The sequence below is a fragment of the Amborella trichopoda genome, chromosome 2 (genome assembly GCF_054954075.1).
Source record: "Amborella trichopoda isolate Santa Cruz 75 chromosome 2, AtrichopodaSantaCruz75HAP2 v2.0, whole genome shotgun sequence".
NCBI classification, from domain to species: domain Eukaryota; kingdom Viridiplantae; phylum Streptophyta; class Magnoliopsida; order Amborellales; family Amborellaceae; genus Amborella; species Amborella trichopoda.
In genome coordinates, this window is record NC_142337.1 from 11842461 (window position 1) to 11865160 (window position 22700).

Consider the following 22700-nt stretch of genomic DNA (forward strand, 5'->3'; position numbering starts at 1 on the left):
AAACGGATGCGCATTAGCGCCCCCTTGCTTCTTGCTTTCGAGCTGTAGTTTGTTGTCTTTGACAAGACTTGGCTTGCCCTCCTAGCTTTTGCTTTGCAACAGCAAAAATCCCAGCCATTAGACCTTGCTTGCATCGAGATTATGTTGTGTTCAGTGTACCGAATGCATTTGATGGATGCCCGAGCATTGAGAAGGAAGGACGCTTGAAAAGGCAAAAGGCCATGGGGAGATATCGTCTGTGATCCATGGATCATCTGATCGGGAAACCGTATCCAACGTGGCTAGTCTGCGCTCTTAGGACTTTGAAAACATAGCGAACTGAAACATCTGAGTAGCTAAAGGAAGGGAAATCAACCGAGACCCCGTTAGTATCGGCGAGCGAGAGCGGATTGGGGCTTTGAAGAAAAAGAAACACGAAGCTTACCACGAAGCTTCGCGCTAGCGAAGCAAAGCAATTCAATCTTCTTTCATCCTCGAAGCGAAACGAAGCAAAGGTGCGGAGCCGCTTAACCTCGTTCCTCTTGCTTCGCTCATGGCTCGCTCAGTGCTTACGCACTTCGCTTCCTTTCCTATTAGGCTCGTTTCGTAGAACTGCACTCGTTTAAACGTAACTCGGGCCTAACAAACTAGTTTTCGTAGGCTCCTATTAAGCTCGTGTAACTGGTTCTCATTGGTTTCATTCGATTTGTTGTGGATTGGATGATGGAAAAACCGTTGGTCCGGGAATTGTGAAAAGGTTGGAAGATCTGACCCAAGAAGGTGATAGTAGATTAGTTCCCATGGTTCTATCCTTCCCAGTAAAACGCAGCGTGTTCGAATTCTGATCGCTTTTACACGAGAAAGGGGGACCACTCTCTAAGCCTAAGTCTTCCTCAATGACCGATTGTGTACAAGTACCGTGAGGGAAAGGTGAAAAGAACCCTATTTAGGGAGTGCAATAGAGAACCTGAGATCCAATGCGAACAATCAGTCGAAGGAGCAGAGCTTAGAGCCAAACGGCGGGTGCACTCAATCTAACGGTGTACCTTTCACATGATGGGTCAGCGAGGAAATGGGAACAGTGGCTTAAGCCATTAGGTGCGCTTTCCAAATGTTGAATCTTTTAGTTTTTCCTATTTGACCTGAAACTGATCAATCTAGCCATGCGCAGGTTGAAGAGAGCTCTAACAAGCCTTAGAGGACCGAACCCACGTATGTGGAAAAATATGGGGATGACTTGTGGCTAGGGGTGAAAGGCCAACCAAGATCAGATATAGCTGGTTTTTCACGAAATCTATTTCAGTAGAGCGTATGGTGTCGATGGCCCGAGGTAGAGCACTCAATGGGCTAGGGTGGCCCCCAAAAAGCTTGACCAACCCCAGGGAAACTCCGAAGACAGGCCTAGATCGTTTGTACAGACAGACTCTTTGGGTGCTAAGATCTAAAGTCGAGAGGGAAACAGCCCAGATCGTACACTAAGGTCCCTAAGAAATCACTTAGTGGAAAAGGAAGTGATCGAGCAATGACAATCAGGAGGTGGGCTTGGAAGCAGCCATCCTTTGAAGAAAGCGTAATAGCTCACTGGTCTAGCTCCATGGCATCGAAAATGTATCAGGGCTCAAGTGATTCATCGAAGCAATGAGACCTTGAAAGCATTTTCAAGTGTCAGTAGCAGGACGTTCTGTCAATCGGGGAAGGTTTTTGGTGACAACACCTGGAGATATCAAAAGTGAGAATGCTGACATGACTAACGAGAAATCCTGTGAAAAATGTGATCACCTGCCAGTTTAAGGCTTTCTGCGTTCAGTCAATCTATGCAGAGTGAATCGGTCCCTAAGGAAGCCCCTAATCTGTCGTCCGATGGGTACACGCGAGTGACGAAGTTTCCTTGACTGCTGAACCATGTCTGTCTGTTGGAGCGAATTGGATGATCGGGCCGAGGGCTGCCCCCTCTTCCCCTTGCTCTCCTTTCCCTAAGATGAACCTTGAGTCAGAAAAGCCTTTCTGACTCAGACGTGCCTGGCCCTCTAAGCTACTGGCGCTTCAAAAGGTGAAACTCTCATCGTAGTTTGGCGACCTAAGAACAAAGAACTCAGCTGTTCAGGCAGTGGCAAGGCAAGCAAGGAGCAAAGTCAGTGGTGGCAATGTCAAAACACTCGTTGTTGAGGGTGGGTTTGCTTTTAAAAAAAAGCGATTGTTGAAGAAACGAAGAAAACTACACCAAGCAGGGAGAGCGCGCTAGCGAAAACCATTAATCTAATGCCTTGTGTAGTATACTTTACTCGTTCAGTAGCGCATCAGTTTTCTTGCTGCACGCTAGCGTTTTCTTGCTGGGAAAAAAACAAACCAACTTTTGCAAGCAAGAAAAGAGATGCACTAGCGTTAGCGCCCTTGCTTCTTGCAAGAAAATGGATGCGCTAGTGGTGCACGCGCTTGCTTCTTGCTTTCGAGCTTACGCTTGCTGGCTGTTTGCTCTTACAAAGCACTCACTCGTTAGAGCGAATGCTTTGATGCTGTCGGTCCTAACTTTTGGACAAAAGCAAAAAGGGCTCTTTACTAATTGGGTTTTGACAAGACTTAACTAACAACTGAACTCACGCAACAAAAAGGGCTCTTTACTATGTACTTGGTTTAGTAGGGTGCGCTAACGACTGAACTCGCTGAGGCTTTGCTGGTTGCATCAAAGCAGCACTCTATTGGGCAGCAGCAAAAAAGCCCTCAAGAGGGCTTTAACAAGACTTAACTAACGAATGAACTTGTTGGGGCTCGTTGGCTGCAAAGCAAATCACTTATGAGGGCTTTGCAAAAAGCAAAGCTCTTGTTTGAGAGTGCCCAACAAAGCACTCGTAATGGATGTTCGTTTTGACAGCAAAAAGCCCTGGCAATAGTTTGACCTTGCTACGTGGAGTAGACTGAACGAGATAGGCGGACACTTTGAGTTATCTAAAGGCAAAGACTCGGCCCAACGGGCGCTCTTTCCCATAGGTGAGCTCCAGCTCCGCGCACTTGCTAACACCTTTATAAGCACTTTCTAGTGTGAACCCTTCGGTCGCCTTTCTCATTTCAGTGCTCGCCTTTTGAATCTTCAGTAGGGGCCTTTAGTCTTAGAATAGGGGTCGTGAGAGAGCAGAGCGTAAGTTGTCATAGTCATAAAGGCTTTCAACTTCCAGGAAAAAACTTCAAATTGGGAGGGCGATCCTCCCGGTGAACTGACCGTACCCCAAACTGACTTAGGTGAACAAGTTGAGTATACTAAGGCGCTTGAGAGAACCATGTCAAAGGAACTCGGCAAAATGACCCTGTAAGTTCAGGATAAGGGGTGCTCTCCTATCTTTTGATTAGGAAAGCGGCACATACCATGGGGTAGCGACTGTTTATTAAAAACACAGTACTCTTCTAAGTGGTAACACGATGTATAGAGTCTGACACCTGCCCGGTGCCGGAAGGTCGAAAGGAGAAGTCTTATAAGCTTTGACTGAAAGCCCCGGTAAACGGCGGCAGTAACTCTAACTGTCCTAAGGTAGCAAAATTCCTTGTCGCATAAGTAGCGACCTGCACGAATGGTGCAACGACTACCTCGCTGTCTTCGACATGGACCCGGTGAAATTGATCTCTCTGTGAAGATGCGAAGTACCAACGGCTAGACGGTAAGACCCCGTGCACCTTGACTATAGCTTCGCAGTGACAACCTTGATCGAATGTGTAGGATAGGTGGGAGGTGGTGACACAGATCTCCCAATTCTGAAAGACCACTCTTTCGTCTAAGGATGCCTAACCGCCGCACCGATCATTCGGGGAGGGGGAACACTACGAGGTGGGTAGTTTATCTAAGGCGGATGCCTCTTCAAGAGTAACGGAGGTGTACGAAGGTAGGCTCAAGCTAAGATTATGCTCATGAGCGTAATGGTATAAGCCTGTCTGACTGTGAGATAGGCTGGTCGAACAGAGACGAAAGTCGGCCATAGTGATTCGGGAGTCCCGTGTGGAAGGGCTCTCGCTCAATGGATCAAAGGTACACCAGGGATAACAGGCTGATAACTCCCAAGAGCTCTTATCGACGGAGTCGTTTGGCACCTTGATGTCGACTCATCACATCCTGGGGTTGAAGAAGGTCCCAAGGGTTCGGTTGTTCGCCGATTAAAGTGGTACGTGAGTTGGGTTTAGAATGTCATGGGACAGTTCGGTTTCTATCTGCCATTGGTGTTAAAGGGAGAACTGCAAGGAGCCAAACCTATTACGAGAGGATTGGGTTAGACGAACCTATGATGTACTGGTTGTTATGCCAATAGCAGCGCCGGGCAGCTAAGTTGGTATGCAAGAACTGTTGCGCCGCATCTGAGCTGAGCCATAGACTCACTCTCAAAGCAATGAGAGGAGTTTACATCAGTTTAGTCACTCGTTGTCTTAAACATTGGAAATCCTTCTCTATACAAGTACTCATACGAGGTTTTTTAACATAACTTCGATAGGCAAGAGGTGTAAGCACCGCGAGGAGTGAAGCGATCTCGTACTAAACGAAACTACTTTCTCTTTAGGGGGTGGGGGCTTTTTGACAAAGAAGATAATAGGGGGAAGAGGAATCAACGAGGAATCAAGGAAATAGCGAAGGAGAAGGAAAGGCAAGTGATTGAATGAGCGGTGGGAATAGTGAAACAAAGAGAAGGAGAACAAGTAGGGTAGAGTAATTGGTCAACTCATCAGGCTCATAATATGAGAATTACAGGTTCGAATCCTGTCCCCGCCTAATCAAGGTGACACTCTACTACTGAGTTATATCCGTTCCCCGCCCCTATCGAGAAATAGAACTGACTACAAAAGTCGAGCCCGCGACCCTTATGTACTCAATGAGGGTGGGGTATGCCGCTCGGGGAGACACGGGTGAAGTCGTCACAAGGTAGTCGTAGGGGAATGTGTGGCTAGATTGAATCCCCTACCTGACCGAAGAAGCGAGAACTGCTATCATATAGTCCGCTAAGTAATTCGAGTGTGCTCATTGCGGAATCTCACTATATGCTTAACACAAGCCAGGATAAGCTTCCATCGAGTCTGAAAGCCCTCGCGTCTCTTCCATTAATGAGCTTAACACTCTCTATGGTGATTGAACGGACATCGAACGGAACCCACCGCCCACAGAGCTTTATGAAAGCTAGTCACCGATGGTAATACTTCGAAACCAATCAACACCAGAATGCAACTCGGAATATATTCCTCATACAAACACATCTATAGGATGTAGGAACTGTATGAAAATATTTTCTGGCTGCAACAAGGTGATAATAGTCTCAGTGAATATTATAGTGCTCTCCGGTGGGGGTTGTAGATAGGAGGTGTAGAGCGCAATCTCAGCGCATATGTTTTGGGTATAGAGGGCTATAGGTTCGACTCCTGCCACCTTTCTTGTGGATCATCCTGGGGTTACCGGTGGTTATATTATTTACCCGTGCCACATAGGCCAGACATCGGTTGAGCTCAGTTGGGCCGTCCATTAGGATAGGATCCTAGGTTTGACTGAGTTTGATTTGAGGTCAAAACCTCTCTTCCCTTGGTTCCTCCTGTCCCTCTTCCGAACCAGGATTTACGGTCTAATTCCTCAGGTTTCACTTACCTGTTTTCATTAGGCTTCCTACTTCATGATCGTATCTCCCCTATCCTCAAGGAAGTACGGGTCCGGGTCCTCTATGCCCTCTTTTGTGCCCTATTTCTAGCTTTTAGGTTCCAGACCCCTTGTCCCTGATGACCTCTCCTATCGATTTAGTCTGCTCTTTCGGGGGAGGAAGTTGATGATTTTATTGGCCTTTCCCTCTTCCCGTACTTTTTAGGCACTCTTACATCTGTCGTTAGCTCGGGGGGGGATTTTTGGTTGGCGATCTCATCCGTACTCTTTCTCTCAGATGTATTGACACAACCTACACCCCCCTTACTCTATAGGGGACCGAACTTGACTCCTATGAAACAAGCGGCCAAGAAGTTCAGACCCGAACATGAGATAGAGATTAAGGCAGAAGTTTAACAATTATTGGATGTCATGCCAAGTTTATCCGAACTGAGAAGCATCCAGATTGGTTAACAAAGGTCGTACCGGTAAAGAAAAAGAATGGGAAAATTCATCTTTGTGTCGATTTTTGTGACCTCAATAAGGCGGCCTGCCCCAAGGACGATTTTCCCCAGCCCAATATTCTGATTCTCATTGATCATACGGCAGGGTACGAGATGTTTAGTTTCATGGATGGATACAGCGCGCTTCGTTTCAGATCAAGATGGCTCCTAAAGACATAAATAAGGAAGACCTCTTTCATCACACCAGCTGGCACGTACTGAAATACTGTAATACTGTTTGGGCTAAAGAATGCTGACGCCACTTATCAGTGGGCAATGACGGCTCTGTTTCATGATCTGATGCACAAAGAGGCGGAAGTATACATTGATGACATGATCGTCAAATCGCGAAATAGAGAAGATCACTTACTAAACAACCTTCAGAAAGTGTTCGACCGCCTCAGAAAGTACAAATTGCTGTTGAATCCTCAAAAGTGTATCTTCGGCGCTACATCTAGCAAGTTATTAGGATGAATCCTAAGTCAAAGAGGGATCGAGATAGACCCAGAAAAGGCCAAGGATATTATTGCCGCCGTAAACGGAAAAAGAAAGGGTTTATTATCACACAGATTGTCTTCGCTTCATCATACAACTCACGCCCATCAGTGAGCCGATATTCAAACTCCTTAAAGAGGACTCCCCTAAGCAATGGAATGAGGATTGCCAACGGGCTTTTGATCAAAAAAAAAAAAAGATTTGATGAATCCTCCAGTTCTGGGAAGACCCTTACTGCTCTACTTATCCACCACAAAGACGTCCATGGGATGTGTGCTTAGTCAACATGATGACACAGTCCGAAGAAAATAGGCCATATACTATTTGAGCAAAAAATTGACCGACTGCGAGTCCAGATATTCACCATTAGAGAAGACCTGTCTCGCTTTGGTTTGGGCTACTCAACGCCTCAGACACTACCTATTGTCTTATCAAGTACTGCTTCTCGCATGCATGGACCCGCTCAAGTATCTCTTTGAAAAGCCTGTTGTTTCAGGCCGAATTGCTAGGTGGAAAATTTCGATATCACTTATGTCACCCAAAAATCAATGTTGGGACAAGCTATTGCCCTTGAACATCACCCTTTACCATGTTACAAGCCGCCCATGATGGATTTTCCGGATGAAGAAGTCTTTTACACTGACATTGAGTATGGAGAATCTGATCCTTTTTGGGACCATGTACTTCGATGGAGCTTTGAATGAGATAACACGGGAGCAGGTCCCCAAACATCCGTATGAATTAACTCAAAAGGTCTATTACAATGAATTGATTTGTTGGCAAAAGGTCATTTTCCACTCGGTAGTACATTGATTAAAAACATCTTTTGCAAAACTAGGTAGGTAGAGTCCCAAAAAGTCCCTATTCAGCCATGGAATGAAGACGCTGAAAGTTCACGTGTCCAAGTCGCTTATGCCATGTGTCGAGAGGTACCGAACAAACAGTAGTAGTAGCCGAGTGACTCAAAATTTGCCCCGTGTCAAGAATGTAGATGCCCCCTTTTTCCTTACCCGAACCAATCATCCTCCCGGTCTTGAAACACCTTTTTCAGTTTAAGCAGAAGAAAATAAGGTTGCACTGCAATTAAGAGGCTTACACAGTTGATTAACTGAAAAAAGGTTCTTGTCAAGACCGGGAACATGAAAAACACTAGGAAGAGAGATAGAGGGAAAGGAAATAGGACCAACTCCTTGAACAGGAACTGAAGCTCCATTAGTCATTCCTACCAAAAACTATGGCCAGAAAAATTGCCAAGAGAATGGAAGTCCGTGGAAGAGCCCGCCATGTGATGGGAGGCTCTAGAGTCAATCACCCACAAAGATGATGGACGAGAAGTGGAAGTGATACCTGCTGTGCAAGCTGAATGGTGAGAATGAGAATCTGGTTCCTTGAGACTATCCTTCTTCTTAGAGAGATAGAACTGAGCAAATTATTCTAACACATCAGAGAGGATTTGAGAGGTGACACGTTCCTTCTTTTCAAAATTGATAAGCCTATAAGTTAGTAGGGGGGGGGGGGGGACTTTTGGAATCAGAAAGAAAGTAGTCGGGTTGTGCGCATGAAGGAATGGTTCCCTATCTGGATGCCTTTATCTATCTCAGACGGGGGGCTGTAATGAGAGAAATTCCTTCCCCTTTAGATTAGAGTAAGGTTCCTCCACGGCCCATGATCACCTATTCCTTTTAATGCTAATGACTCCCCTCTCAATATTAGAGGGGGATGGTGGCAGAGTCTAGTAAGTCACCGTCCACTTCCACAAGAGGGTAGGGACAGAAAGAGAAATGGGGCCATCTAATTCAAACCATTGGTATGCCGAGAGTCAAATCTCTTACTCCCGGAAGGAGTCGTATTGAGAAGTTGTTCAGTCGATCATCCCATTCATTTGATAGGCGGCCGTGGGCCGGCATGTTGGATCGAGAACATAGGGCATCTGGGCCTATAAGTTTTTGGGGGTGGGAGATGCAGCTGGCGATAGACTTTCCAATCGAACATGCTTCGGGTGGTTCCTTACTCCCATTTGAGAGAGAGACGACTTTTCTTTCATGTTATTCTATTTCTGAGGCGACTTGTCGTACGAACCTAGAGGCCCGATTTGTTGAGCAAATCGGCCTCAAACGCTTGCGAGGCTCAATGATCTATAGATACCCTATGGGTAGTTTGGTTAAAAAGGAAATCTTTTAAGAGACACAAGTGCTGGAAATAATTAACTTCTCAATCTCTCGCCATCTCCATCTCTCTCTCTTCCTCATAGAAAATCTCTCTAAGGGTTCCATCACAGCCCTTGTTCTTGAAGCGTGAAAATAAGTAGGTTATTCTAGTAATAACGCCGCATTCGACGAGTACATAAGCGCAGCGAGAAGTATAAGACGAGTCCGTGTCGTTTCTGCATTTCTCGAAGGACCCTACAAGGTATGTTTCCAATCTTTTGTTTTGTCTTACAGTAACAAATTACCTAGACCATCTATTTCACCTTAAAAGGAAGTGTTTATAGATTCAGAAGATCTATACTCTTTTTTTTAATTTCAAAATGACTTTGAAATTTCTTTTACAGCCATCATGGAGATTTTCATTGTGAAAAGTGTTATCTAGACGACATATGAGGTGAGGCTTTATTTCGTTTTGGTTCAGCCTAGGCCTTATAGAAACTTCATCCTTGTATAAAACCAAGAAATAAAAAAAAAAACTATTTTGTGGTCATTAGATGATGTTAGATTCAATCTGTAGCATGCTTGTTGTGTCTGCTACACCTTAACATTTGAAATGATAAATCACCCTGAAGAGAGAAAAAGAAGGCCCGTCTTGAAAGAATAAAGAATGTAAGAAGTAAGAAACATGAATATTTATGTTAAGAAAGAACAGCTTAGATGTCATTGGATGGATAAGTTTCTTATCGATATGCAAATCTGGTTAACACAAAACACGCATTAACTTTGATAATAACACCCTTGTCTCCATGTTGACGAGAGGATTGTGTTATTATGTACTTATATTTTTAATGTCTAAATAGCCGTAAGAGCGAAAGAGGTCCTTTGTCCGTGGTAGGAATAGAACTCAAGGCATGGCCACGACAAGCCTATTCTTAAAAGTTGGCAACCTCATAAAGGGCGAAAGCATGTGGCGAAAATTTAATCTGTATAGACTTTTTTTTTTAATGATCCAAGATTGACCTGTGGAATACGATTAGAAATAAGATATCATTAAAACATTCAAAGCCCACAATAGCATGATGTCGTTTTAACAAATTCAATTCATAGTTGACGCACTCAAAGTGATTTAAAACTGCTTAATATGGTTAATTTTAGGTTCAGGAAAGAATAAAAATATTGGACTCAAAACATTCAAAATATTGTGTATGAAACAACTATATCAAATGTGAGTGCTGGAGAAGTTGGTGGTGCTGATTGGTGGTGGTGGTGGTGGTGGTGACGGCGGTAGCTCCCTCCCCGACCGGAGAAAGAAATCCCTTATTCCGTAGGACCAAGATTCAAAATCCATCACAGAATTAACAGCCTGTCTTCTCGAGAATGAGCCTTTATCCAAAGAATGAACTTGAACACTGAGGCGACGATCGACGAATGAGTAAAGACAAGACCCTCACTCCATCTTCCTCAGGGTCCGGATCGGTGGGATAGACGTCCTAACGACAGGAAGTAAATGTCTGCTGAGTAAGGGATGGTTGACCCACTCAGCAGCAACTAATATCTTGACTGGCTAGAGGCCATGCATCTCGAGTGAGATCGGCCAATTAATGAATCGTCAAATCCCTTTCTTTCCCTGCTCGCAATGTCTCCCTCCCTACCACCTCGGATGGAATAGTGCGATGCCACCCTCCCTAGCCCCGCCTCACTTTTCTTTCCGTAGCTGAAGCTTTGACTGATTGGTGAGAGGCAAGCAACAATGGATTGTATAAACTCAAGTTGTTAAGACATTATATCCCGCATATCACGCATACGTCTGAATGATAACCGGTGGCATCTAACGACCGACCACATGCAACTCTTGCCTGGGCCAGCAATAGCTACCCACCTATAATTGATTTATCCCCAAGAGAAGCATCTTATATGATAAACATGCTCAGGTTCAGAAGACACAGGTCGAGGAGTTTACTACTCGACTAATAAGGTTATCACATATCTGACCATAAAGGGGTCAGGAGAGGAGATATAAGAAGAGGAGTTTTTTTTTTTCCCAACTGACCTTATCAGACTTTCATATCTGCCTCGAACGAGACTTTATCCCCAAGGTAGGTCAGTCACAAGAATCTCATTAGAGGCTCACATGCCAGAAGCACCCATGTGGGAAAGAACGGTTAGATTGGATTCTAGCCTTGAAAGCCAGTCCAGAAGACCAAGATCTTCACCTTTCATAACTGCCGCCCATCCAACAGGATTGGCCGGAACCAGGCACATAAAGCATAGCAAATTCAACCGATTCCCCGACTAGGCACTCAACCAATGCAAGAATGACAAACCCCAAGAACTTGAATGGATTGATAGACTGGACCCTTGGCTTCCGACAGTGAAATCCACTTCTGCTAGGGTCCTCCGCTACTCTAGTAGCAGGGGTTGACAGTCCAATAGAGTCACCTCCTTAGGGGTCAAGAATAAAGGCTTGAATCTCTGAATTGAAAGGTAGGTCCTTGGAACAATGGGAAGGATGTTTCTTTTTAGTATTCTATCGATCGAATGGGAGTCAACTACTTATTCCATGCCCAGAAGAGGCCAGAGAGAAATGAATAAGGGATGAACCTCTTAGTTAGCTGCTTCCACCTCCTTCCCGGCCAAGTGCGGACCAATCAATTCGAGTTTGTATCCCATGCTGCGATCCGCAATGGGGGCTCTCAGAGGAGGGCATCTTCCTTTCCTTTCTCCCCCGCTGCAGAAGGTTCGATTGACTAAGAGAACGAGATGAAGGCCAAGGTCTAGGGACTAAGATCTTGAAGCAGAGCATTTCTCCGAAACAAATCAGATCTTGATTCTGAATCTCTCTATTTCTTTCCCTAGCTGGGTCGTTTTCCACAAAAGGCTGAGTCCGGGGAATGCTTTATCTCATCAGTGCATAGCTGGAATTCACCAGCTATCGATCTTCCGCGACTGACCGTAGGACTATCTTGCTCCTCTCCTTCGAGTCGAGACTCCTCACCATCCTATTCATTGGTGGTTGCCGGAAGGCAAGTGGTGCAGGAGTGATAGGCGGATAATTGTCATCTCTGGAAATAGTCCCACCTATAAAGTCCCATCCCCTTGAATCCGATTTCTCGGGCGTCAAAGATTCTATTGATGTTTGAATCGTTCACTCCTTAGTAGAGCCAGATAAAAGAGAATGAAGAAGGGGTGGGAAAGGAGGAGGCCTCTTCTTATGCTTGTCCTGCCATACCATTCATTCCTCCATAGGGAGAATCTTCCTTTGCATTCATTGATTCCTTCCCCCATCTCTGGTACCACAAGTATCCATCAATCTACTAAGTATCTCCAATTCATGGGATACGAGTAAGCCTTAGAGCCTACTACCCCACCACCAGGATCGATAGAGGCTTATCCAATTCATCAATCCCTGCTGCTTCATTGGATGGATCGAGGCAGGAATGAATGCTTGAATGCTCGTTCAGTGGGGAATAGGATATGAGAGATTCCTAGTCACTACCGAATCAAACTAAACAAGATAAGGCATAAGGTTTGAGGTCGAGCGAATAGGGGATCGGCAAGCGAGGGTGAAGGAACTCTTGTTTGACTCCACAGCTTGAGTATTAACTCAATCGCTCTACTGATACCCCTATTGCGCGTCTCACTTCTTTACACTTACCATAGCATCTTGCGACTTTATTTACCATAGCATCTCGCTCCTGACGTCGCTCGACTTGTATACCATAGCGCCTGATACATTGACCTGCGAGCCTTGACATTACAGCCAGCCATAGCATCTTGCTATTGCTCGACTTGCATACCAGATACGCCTGATACATTGACCTGCAACTCTGATACACTTACCATAGCATCTCGCGACTGACGTCGCTCAACTTGCATCTCTTGTCTCCCTAGGGATAACCTTCCTTTCGTCCCTTGATGTACTGGATCGATCGAGTACTCATATTCTTCAGGAATCTTCTTCGTTCTGCTGATTATCTCTGGAACCTCGCTGGAGGCCTGGAAACTGCAATCTAATATACCTTCACCTCTAAAGAATGAAGTTACAGGTAAAACATCATGATCTTCACCTTCATCTAGTGGTCGCGTTATCGGCTTGGGCCGACACGTTCTTGCGCCATATCTCGAGTAAGCATCCCTTATGTCTTTGGCGGGTACTAGTAGTCTAGTGTCAAGTTTCCCTGTCGCTGGTTTGCCCGGTGCCCTTCAGAGGATAAAACCTACGGGCTTCTGATGAATACTTCTTCCGCCAATGCCGCCTAACTGCACAACAACAGTTCAAGCAGTCAACATAACTTGCTTCCTTGTGATCGATCGTCTCACTGTTTGGTTTAGTCTAGGGCAGACATTGACAATGGGATTTTGAAACTTTAGAAGCTCTCTAAACTCCTCGGAAGAAGATCTCCACATGAAGCTCGTATAGTTGAAGTTTGAGATGATAAGCAGACCCAGAGGTCTGTAAACATCCAGTGGCCAGTCAGCAAAGCCAACTCTTTTGACTTGTCTGGGGCTAGCCTTCTCATAACTTTGCATCCGCTCCATCTCCTTAATGTGGCTTTCCCACCATTCATTAGTTTCGAACTCCTCAATCTTTACGAGTCTGCAGACTCCTGCTTTCACATAATGGTTATAGAGACGCTGAGAGTATCTTTTGGAATCAATCTGGATAAGGCCTTTCAAAGAAATGCAAGCTTTGAGGCGAGGCGTAGCTCTAGAGAGACCTTGACTTATGTCATCAAAATTGATTGAGAAATGATTCCTCATATCCCACCATGCTTCGCGTAGGCGCCATCTCTGATGTGAGAAGGCGATCTTTGCCTTGTAGGCCAGCGACAAGGGGCACATAGAGTGCAGCACTGGTGCAGGGTAAATAGCTTGTAAACTCCGCTCTGTCACAGACAGAGTGGGGACTTCCGTGGTGAGTGGTCAATGAAGCTTTAGGCATAGTATATGTCAAGAAAATCTTCCAAGAACCTTTGGCGATGTAATATGGAGCCCGTTCGATTGTAGGAATCCGGGTCCATTTCGGAATGATGAGGATCGGAAGAATAGACCTCCAGAGTTGCTCCCTCTGCCACAGTCAGCTAGTTAGGCTGTTGCAAATCGCAATATGATGAGAGACCCAGATATTGCCGATGTCCATCTTCCAAATTATTGTAGGCTTCTCCCGGCAAAAGGAAATGGCTCTGCTGAGAGGCTTGTGATAGAGAGTGGGAGACCGAATGGATCTCCAAAGCAAAGGGGTAGACAGCCTAGAATTCTTTAATGTGGCGCCTTTTATCATCGCTAGGCTTCGTCGATTCATTGTAAAAGTTTATAGTTCTCCTTAGATTGATGATCCGCGTCTGGGCAGATGAGGTCATCATACTTCTCTGGCTGGGGATGCTTTCAAGAGCCCGCATTCCAACGATGCGTGCTGATATACCCCTTGCCCTTTTTAATCCTTCCACTTGAACTAACTTGCACTTCCAAACAGGTGTTGCACCATACATGGCCAGCCCACTGAAGTCTACTCTCTTTCATCTTATTACAGATTGACGCCACATTTGAATTTTCCTGAATTGATTCATTTTGAATTTTAACATTTCTTGTCTTGACACTCATTCATCTCAACATCTTCATCTCTACTACACTCATTCTATGGGTATATTTTTTTTCTCTACCCAACATTCTACCCTATAGAGCAAAGCTGGTCTCACAGATATTCTATAGAACTTACCCTTCAGCTTTGTTGGTATGCGATGATCACAAAAAATTCCAATTGCACATCTCTATTTTGCCCACCCAGCTCTAATTCTGTATGTGACATCTTCATTGATCTCTCCAGTTTCCTGGATTATCAACCCAAGATATCGAAAGTACGGTCTTTTTTGTACGTCTTGGCTATCAATTTTAACTACTATTATGTCTCTACTCTTATTATTACTAAAATTACATTTTATATACTCTGTCTTAGTCCAACTAATTTTAAAACATTTAGATTCAAGAGCATCCCTCCAAAGCTTTAACTTTTGTTGACGTTGTTTCGGGTCTCAACGATCAAAACTATGTCCCCTGCGAACAACATGTACCATGGTTCCTCATCCTGTAGGTGCCTAGTTAAGTCTCCCATAATTAAAAGAAAGAGGTATGAGCTCAATGTTGACCCTTGAGGTAGACCTATTATTACTGAAAAGTCACTCGTCTATCCACTAGTTCTTCGGACGCTAGTTAATGTTGGAAATATGGCCTATCAAGGCGTAAAATCCAGTAGTCTCTCATTCAATAGGAGCGATTGATTGATTTAAATCTTGGCATCTTGCGAAATGGAGCCCATATTCTTTACCCCGAGTATGCATGAGGTATCGAGAGCTCATGTGTTGAGAAAGAAATTTCTCAAGAAGCTATGAGGGTCACCTCCTAATCAGGATTTTATAGGTTAGCTTCATGTTTAACTGCAACCGGCCAGGGCTTGGAGAATCTAAATGAGAAAAATAGAACCCGGGTACTTATTGAGTATTCGCCCTATATGGAATGGTCAAGACTTATGGAACATAAGTCTGTATCCTGACACGAGACCATTGCATGGCATGTACATTTTCATTTCTTACGAGAAGCCACTCTTTCAAATGCATTATCCGAGTTTGGAAGAGTCAATGCACATGTGCTTTGAGACAATCCTTGTAATTGAGTTGGATCATGTCCCACAAGGGTACACTTGTAATCCATTGAGAGCAGAATGATCGAAAGTTTTAGCTCAGTGGCTTTGATATGGCCAATTATGTGTCCTTGCTTTAGATTGTGGAACATAGGTTTATTGGGTCGATCTAAGACTCAACGGAATATCATTCGGTACTAGCCCAATGGAGTACCCTGATACCTATAGTTATTAGCTTGAGATTTCACTATACCTTTTATCCGATTTTATAATGATGAGAAAAACCTAATAATTGTTCAAAAATACTTTAAATATTTATTGTGAATTTTAGACAATTTTTCAAAATTTTATTTGCTAAAAAAATAAGGGTTTTCATATTGTTTGGCTCAAATTCCATTTTAGTCTTGACTTGGTGGTTCCATGTGGCGTCCGAATGGCCATAAGGCGGCCACATGGCACCCCACACCTCACTCTAGGATCACCGCCCAGCTGGGCACTCATCCCTAAGCGGCGGACTAGATTGACATTTGGTTGCTTGTTTTATAAGGGGTTGTGTTATGATATATTGTTATATAATGTTATAAATTAAGGCCCCCTTTTTATCACATGTCTTAATTAACTCACACATGAGTCATGGCATGTGTGAAGTTTAATTAATTTATTTTTTTGATATTAAAGAGAAAATGTATTTTCAAATTTGAATAGAAAAATATCTTCATACACATGTATGAAGGAGACATTATCTTTAAATTGATTGGTTTGAAATTTTAGATCTACAAAGTGATTGGCATTGATAAAGAAGAATATCTCCACATGTGTGAGCATTACGAATTAGTTCTTTGCCCTTTAACCTTTTTGGTTATCTACTCCAATACATTATTAAAAAACTAAGGGTATTTTTGTAAGGCCATATTGGATACAATTGGAACAAAAACATGGGCCAATGACAAAATGGTAAAGTAGCATAACTTAGAGCTAGGGTGAGTGATAATGGTGTGAAATCCCATCCCTTCATCTTAGTGGTTGGATGGGAATGGGTGGCTAGGTACATTAGCCTCTCATATACCTTTGGATTAGTGTATCAAGGGTGTTGATTGAATCCAAAGTTACACCCATGTTATAGAAGCACATCATAAGATCTCAAACCTTAACTATCGCAACTCTTGAACCATTTTGGAAAATTGTTGCTCCCTTCCTTTTTCTAAGGTTTTGTGAGAGAAAATTGAAGAGATAAGGCTTTTAGAGTTCCATTTATGGCGATCTTGATGGTGGTCCTCATTGTTTATGCTTAAGTCCATTATGTACATTTATCAAGGTAAACTCCATTGAATTTTATTTTCTCATAAGATTATATCCTTGACATCTATAGTTGCTGAAGTTTTGAATTTAAAAAAGCTTCATTGATCTTAGAATCCCCATTTGATAATCTTTTTCATCATGCTTATTCATAGTGTGGACATTCATGAGTTATATCCTATATGCATGAGAATCTATAATCATGCATAGTATCCTTTAATTACTTTGCTTCAAACCCATCAAATAATTTAGTCTCAGAGTGTCACTCCATTTTCGGAACTTTTTCATCACATTTTTACCTATGGGGCTTCATAATCTTTACATACAAGACTGTTTTGGTGGTTTGAGGGACCACCGTATGTAGTTTGCCCATAACTCTCTTGTTCTTTATCTTATTCGATTCAAACCTTTTGCATTCTGTTTTGGATGATAATGTCAATGTGTTGAGATCTTAATAACTGATTTTAAGGTGTGTAATTTTTTCCCATTTGAATTAGACACTCCTGTGAGATTGAACCACTTTTGTATAATTCGAAGAGCCAAAATTAAGTCCTTACATGGCCCGATTGCGTGGCACGGCACAAGGGGTTCGAAGCATGACTTTCCTATTTTAATTTGGCATTCTAATTCCCTCTTTAGCTGATTTTATTCTTTAGAATTTTGTTTAGATTAGTTGCATGATGTATTTAAGCTTTGGGACATAGTTTATGTAATTTGTGCTATGAAAGTGTAATTCATAAGCTAGTCTTGCTTTATATATAATTGCCCCATAAAGGTTGGTATTTGAGTTTATTTACAGTGGTTAGACAAGGCTAGAAAAGGTTATAATTTTATGTAATAGGATTGTAACTTATTCACTTAGCTTGGTTTTTAACAAATGGCTTGTTGAAGGTGTCAATTTTGCCTTATTTTTTGGCTTGAAAATTTGCTTTAGTCTTTGTATCCACTATCAATTGGTATTAGGGCTAGGCTCATTTACAGTCTCTTTTAGGGTCTTTAGAGGGATTATAGAGTGTCAAATAGGAACTCATGGCAGCCCATTCAATACTCATCGAAATGCTTACGGATGAGAGGTTCAATGGAACCAACTTCTCCGAATGGAGAATGAAAATTGGTTATGTGTTTCATGAAGATGGTCTATTGCCATTATTGACTTCTAGACCACCTAATCCGCCCTCAATCAATGCTCCTCAAGTTGTTAAGGATGCATATGAGACATATTATAACAAAACCCAAAGTGCCATGAATATTATTTTTGCAACCATGAGTGATTCCTTTGTTAAGGACTATGAGAATTCCATATGTATCAAAGATATTATGGAGAGCATGAAAAATAAATACGACACATCAAATGAAGTTCAAATTATCATTAGAATGAGGAATCTCATGTGTTGCAAAATAGATTATCATATTAAAGTGGGTGATCATCTAAGAGAGTTCAAGAGTTGTATAAGAGAGAGTGAGAGAGCCGGTTACTCACATGACAAGGTGACACAAACGATGATATTTGTACTTTCGATCTCTCCCTCTTGAGAGACCTTTTTAGCCAATTTGATGGCCAAAGATGTGCCTACAATAGTGGAGGACATTACATTTTTCATGGAGGGGGAAGATCAAACAAGGATGGCAATGGATGGACCATCTTCCATGGTCCATATGGTAAAATCTCACAAACCATCATCTTCTTCTACTCCTTTACTCATTACTCCTATCTCTCCTTCGTTTCCTAACTCTTCTATGGTGAATACATGTAATGTGAGAATAAGTGGGAGTGATAATGCTAAGAACAAGAAAAGAAAGGAAAAAGATAAATGGAAAGGGAAGAGGGAGCAAAAGGGAAAATCCTACTCCCCTTATCCATTTAGCCTTTACCCTCTTAAAACTCATGCCTACCTACCAAACTATGCTAACCCATACCTTTTAGGCCTAAACTACCACCTACACCCATGATGGTAGGTGGGATATCGGTTTGACCCTCAAACTAAGATTATTCGAAGGTACAATGCTTTAGATACAAGAAATACGAGCATACCCAAAAGTTTTATACGTATCCTTCTCCTCCACAAAACCCTCATTTTGCTCCTAAGCCCAATACCAGTAAGCCTCAAGCTAATACCGGTGGAGGACCAATGAAAGAGAGAGTTTGCGTGGTCCATAAGACTTTGATTGCCAATGAGGAGGCACATGTGTGGGTTCTTGACTCGGGGGCTACTATCCATGTGACAAATTCTATTAACGGCTTTAGAATATTTTATGATGTTAAACCCGGTACCCATAATTTTTATATGGGTAGAAATCAAATAGAAATGGTCTTAGGAAAAGGGGACTATGTGTTAGAGCTCACTAATGGTGAAACTCTTATGCTTAAAGACACCCTCTATGCACCCAGGATGAGGAAGAATCTCATCTCGGTTTCCAAGATGAGTAAAGTCGGGTTTATGCTCTTGTTCAATGAGGAAAATGTCTATGTGCATGATTGCTCTATTAATGGAGACTTTGTTTTTTTTAGCCCATTTGGTTCAAGGGCATTATGAAATGAAAATGAAAAAGGAGTTTGCTTACATGGGTGATAATTTACAAAATTTTACTTTATAGCATTTAAGGTTAGGTCACATTAATCCATCGAGAATGCATATTATGATGAAAGAATGATTGCTTGATAAAATCAATATCGACTATCATAATAGATGCGAGGCTTGCCTTAAAGGAAAGATGGTAAAGAAGTCCCACCAAAAGGTCGAAAGGGTCTCTAGTCTTTTAGAACTAATCCACTCGAATGTGTATGGACCTATTAGTGTGCCTACCATGGGGCACATGAGGTACTTCATAACATTCATTGATGACCATTCCAGTTTTGGTCACACCTGTCTCATGAGAAACAAAAGTGAGGCCATAATCAAATTCCAACCATATAAAGTGGAAGTTGAAACCAACTAGGTCGAACTATCAAAAACCTTAGATCAGATAGGGGTGGGGAATACACCACTCAACCTTCCAAGATATTTATGTCCAATATGGGATTGTCCATCAAACCCTCTTTCATGCTTACACAAAGCCATGTTTTGGATAACTTAACTTCTTCTTCTTCTTTTTTATTTTTTTTATTTTTAAATTTTTATTATTGATTTTGTGTATGCCTATTTTCACTATTTTTCTTGTAAAAAAATTCCACCAAACATAACTTGATCATGTATCTAAAAGAAATTTTCAAACATGTTTTTATGCAAGATAACCTGGGTATACATGATTTTCAATACCCTAGAATTCTTGAACCACCACTGCAGCCAGCTGCCACGACGGGCTCCATTATATGAGAGAATTGAGAATTGAGAATTGAGCTGAATCATTTGTGAAATAATCTTATCCAATGGAGGTGATTTCAAAGTGATTTCAAATTCCTTCTTGAAAGCTCCGGCTTTTCTTATAGACCGCAGCGCAATCTACCTTCAATGCAATTTTCATCGTCTTTTTTTAAAGGTGACTTCAGCTCATTCAACCTCTGATGCAATTTTGATTTTCATTTTTATTGAAAGTGACGACTCTTCTCATAAACTTCTACATCAAATGTAATTTCCATAAAATAACTTGTATGATTAAAAAAAGCAAAAGAGAAAGTGGTATGAATTCAAATTTTCTCGAAAGGAGTGGTGATTATTTTGTAGTGAAAGAAGAAATAGCGCTTAATGTTTGAATCACTAAACTATTATTGTTGCCAAAAATCTTGTGCTTGTCATCTTAGACTTGCATCCCAAAATCATGTCATAAATATGAGAATTGCCATCTAATTAGCTCTTAAAGCCGATGAAGGATAATTAATGTTTGAAATGTCAGGGTGGACAAATAATTGTCTCGCACAATGTTCTCAAAATCGATCCGGAACGGTTAACCAGTCATGAGGCTGGGAGCGATTCGAACCAGAATCGGATTAACCGGAGCGGTTAACCGGATTTACCGGTCAAGTAGATTTTTTTGAAAAAAAAAAAAAAAAAGGGTCAAAATCCCAAAAAAAATTAGAAAAGCTTAGATTAAGTATACACCATCATAGTACATACATTTATCTTATAAAAAAGTTTGAAACAACTTTTTATTTAATTTAATATTTGAATATTATGAAAATATACAAGACAATTTATAATTCACATAAATTCAATGGGTGAAGTTACAAAGTCCAACTAACAGGGGATGATGCAACAATATATGCTTTTATATTATTTTAATGTTGTTGTTGAAAAATATTGTTTTAATGTTGAAAACCTTTAATACGGTTTATAATTGGGTTTGGGTGCGTATTTTTTTTGTAGCATTATGTTCCCAATTTTTCGAAAGGTTGTGAGTCAAAGTAGTAAGAGAGAGCACCTCATTTACTTAGTAACTTGTTTCTCAAATGCTGCGTGTGGGTCAAGGTGTTAATTGCTACTTCAAATGGCCAAATGACATATTTTAAAAAAATATGGCCAAGTCGATTTTCAAATGGCCAAACCTCATTTACGCAGTAATCTTTTGAGTTGGGTTTTAACATGAAAAAAATTAAATTATATAAGATGGCAACTTTAAAATGTAAAATTAAGATGCATATTTTAAAAAAAAAAAAAAAAAACATGTTAAGTTTTTATCCATTTCAGCATGTGGAAACATGAGAGATGAGTAAAACATTTTTTAGTTTCTACCTCTTTTCTTCATAGAGCCTAATAAATAGATTTAAGGAGTATGAAGTTGCAACAAATGCTAGATAGCTTGTAACAAATAAAAAAATAAAGTAGAAGAAAATGTCACAACTAAACAAGAAGTTGAGAACAAAAACATCAGTAACATACACCAAAAATAACCTTAAAAAGAAATACTTTTTTCTCATATTCATCACAAAAAAATATGTTTATAAAAAAATATATATAATATTAAAAACAATCCAACAAGCTCACCAAAAATATATAACATTAAAAAGAAACAAATATTGTTTTCTCATATTCATCACACAAAAAACATATTTCTGTAAAAAAAATATAACATTAAAAACAATCCAACAGGCTCACCAAAAAATATTATTTAAAAAAATAATATATTCTTTTTTCTCATATTCATCACAAATTACATATTTTCATAAAAACAAAAAGTAATTTTATTAAAAACACAAATTTTTTTTAAGGACCCTAAAATAGAGCCAAAGAACACAAAAACTTTAGAGTTGAAATCAACCCCAAATCTTTCATTTTTGAACAAATTGACATGGGGATATGATAGATACTTCAATTAAGATTCAAATGCCCCAAATTTCATGAAGCGTTATTCACTATTGAGATCTTATTCAAAACATTGCAAATTTTTCACTTCATAAAAATTTCAGGAGAAAACACAGCAAAAAAAATCGATAGAAACACATTTAATCAATAGTAAATCAAAATAACTAGTTTATTTGATAGATATGGCCTTTATGATCAAACTTAAGTGATCAATTCGATAAAAATCGATCAACTAATCGATTGGAAATCAATTTGTTTGGATAAAAACAGTTCTTCAAGCAGAAGTACTTCGGGCCCAAAAAAACCTCAAATCTTCATCGTTTTGAAAAAATTGTAATATGTAAACGTTGAATCCTTCAACAATCAATCAAAGCCCTCCATTTTTATGAAAATATATGAGGTATTAAAGCTGCATTTGATAGAATGACGGAAATTTCTAATTTTCAAAAATCCCCATTTCAATCCGCCAATAACTCTTTGTTTTTCGACTTTTGATTCAATAATCGATGATTTATAGAAACTTTACAATGTATAACATCACTATTTGACCGAAAAAACAAAAAAAAACTACAAAATGGAAGAAAAAAAAACTGCAAAATCTTGTTCTATGAAAAAATATGGGCATGTGTCAAATAACGACCATTATTTGATGCTCTAAAATGGCATTTTAATCGACGAAGACAACAGTAAACCGGACGGGTTAGGAAAACTGGCCAGTTTTGAATAAAAACCGTCGGTTCGACATTGAACCAGTCGGCTTTAGTCCCGAATTTTTTTTGGAGAGTTTCGTCTTACTTGGGGTACTTTAAAAACTAC

At 41.1% G+C, this 22700-nt stretch overlaps 1 pseudogene; it reads left to right on the forward strand.

Moving 5' to 3' along the window:
• Positions 1–289: 289 nt before the first annotated feature.
• On the forward strand, positions 290–4488 carry LOC148783106 (25S ribosomal RNA; annotated as a pseudogene).
• Positions 4489–22700: the final 18212 nt, after the last annotated feature.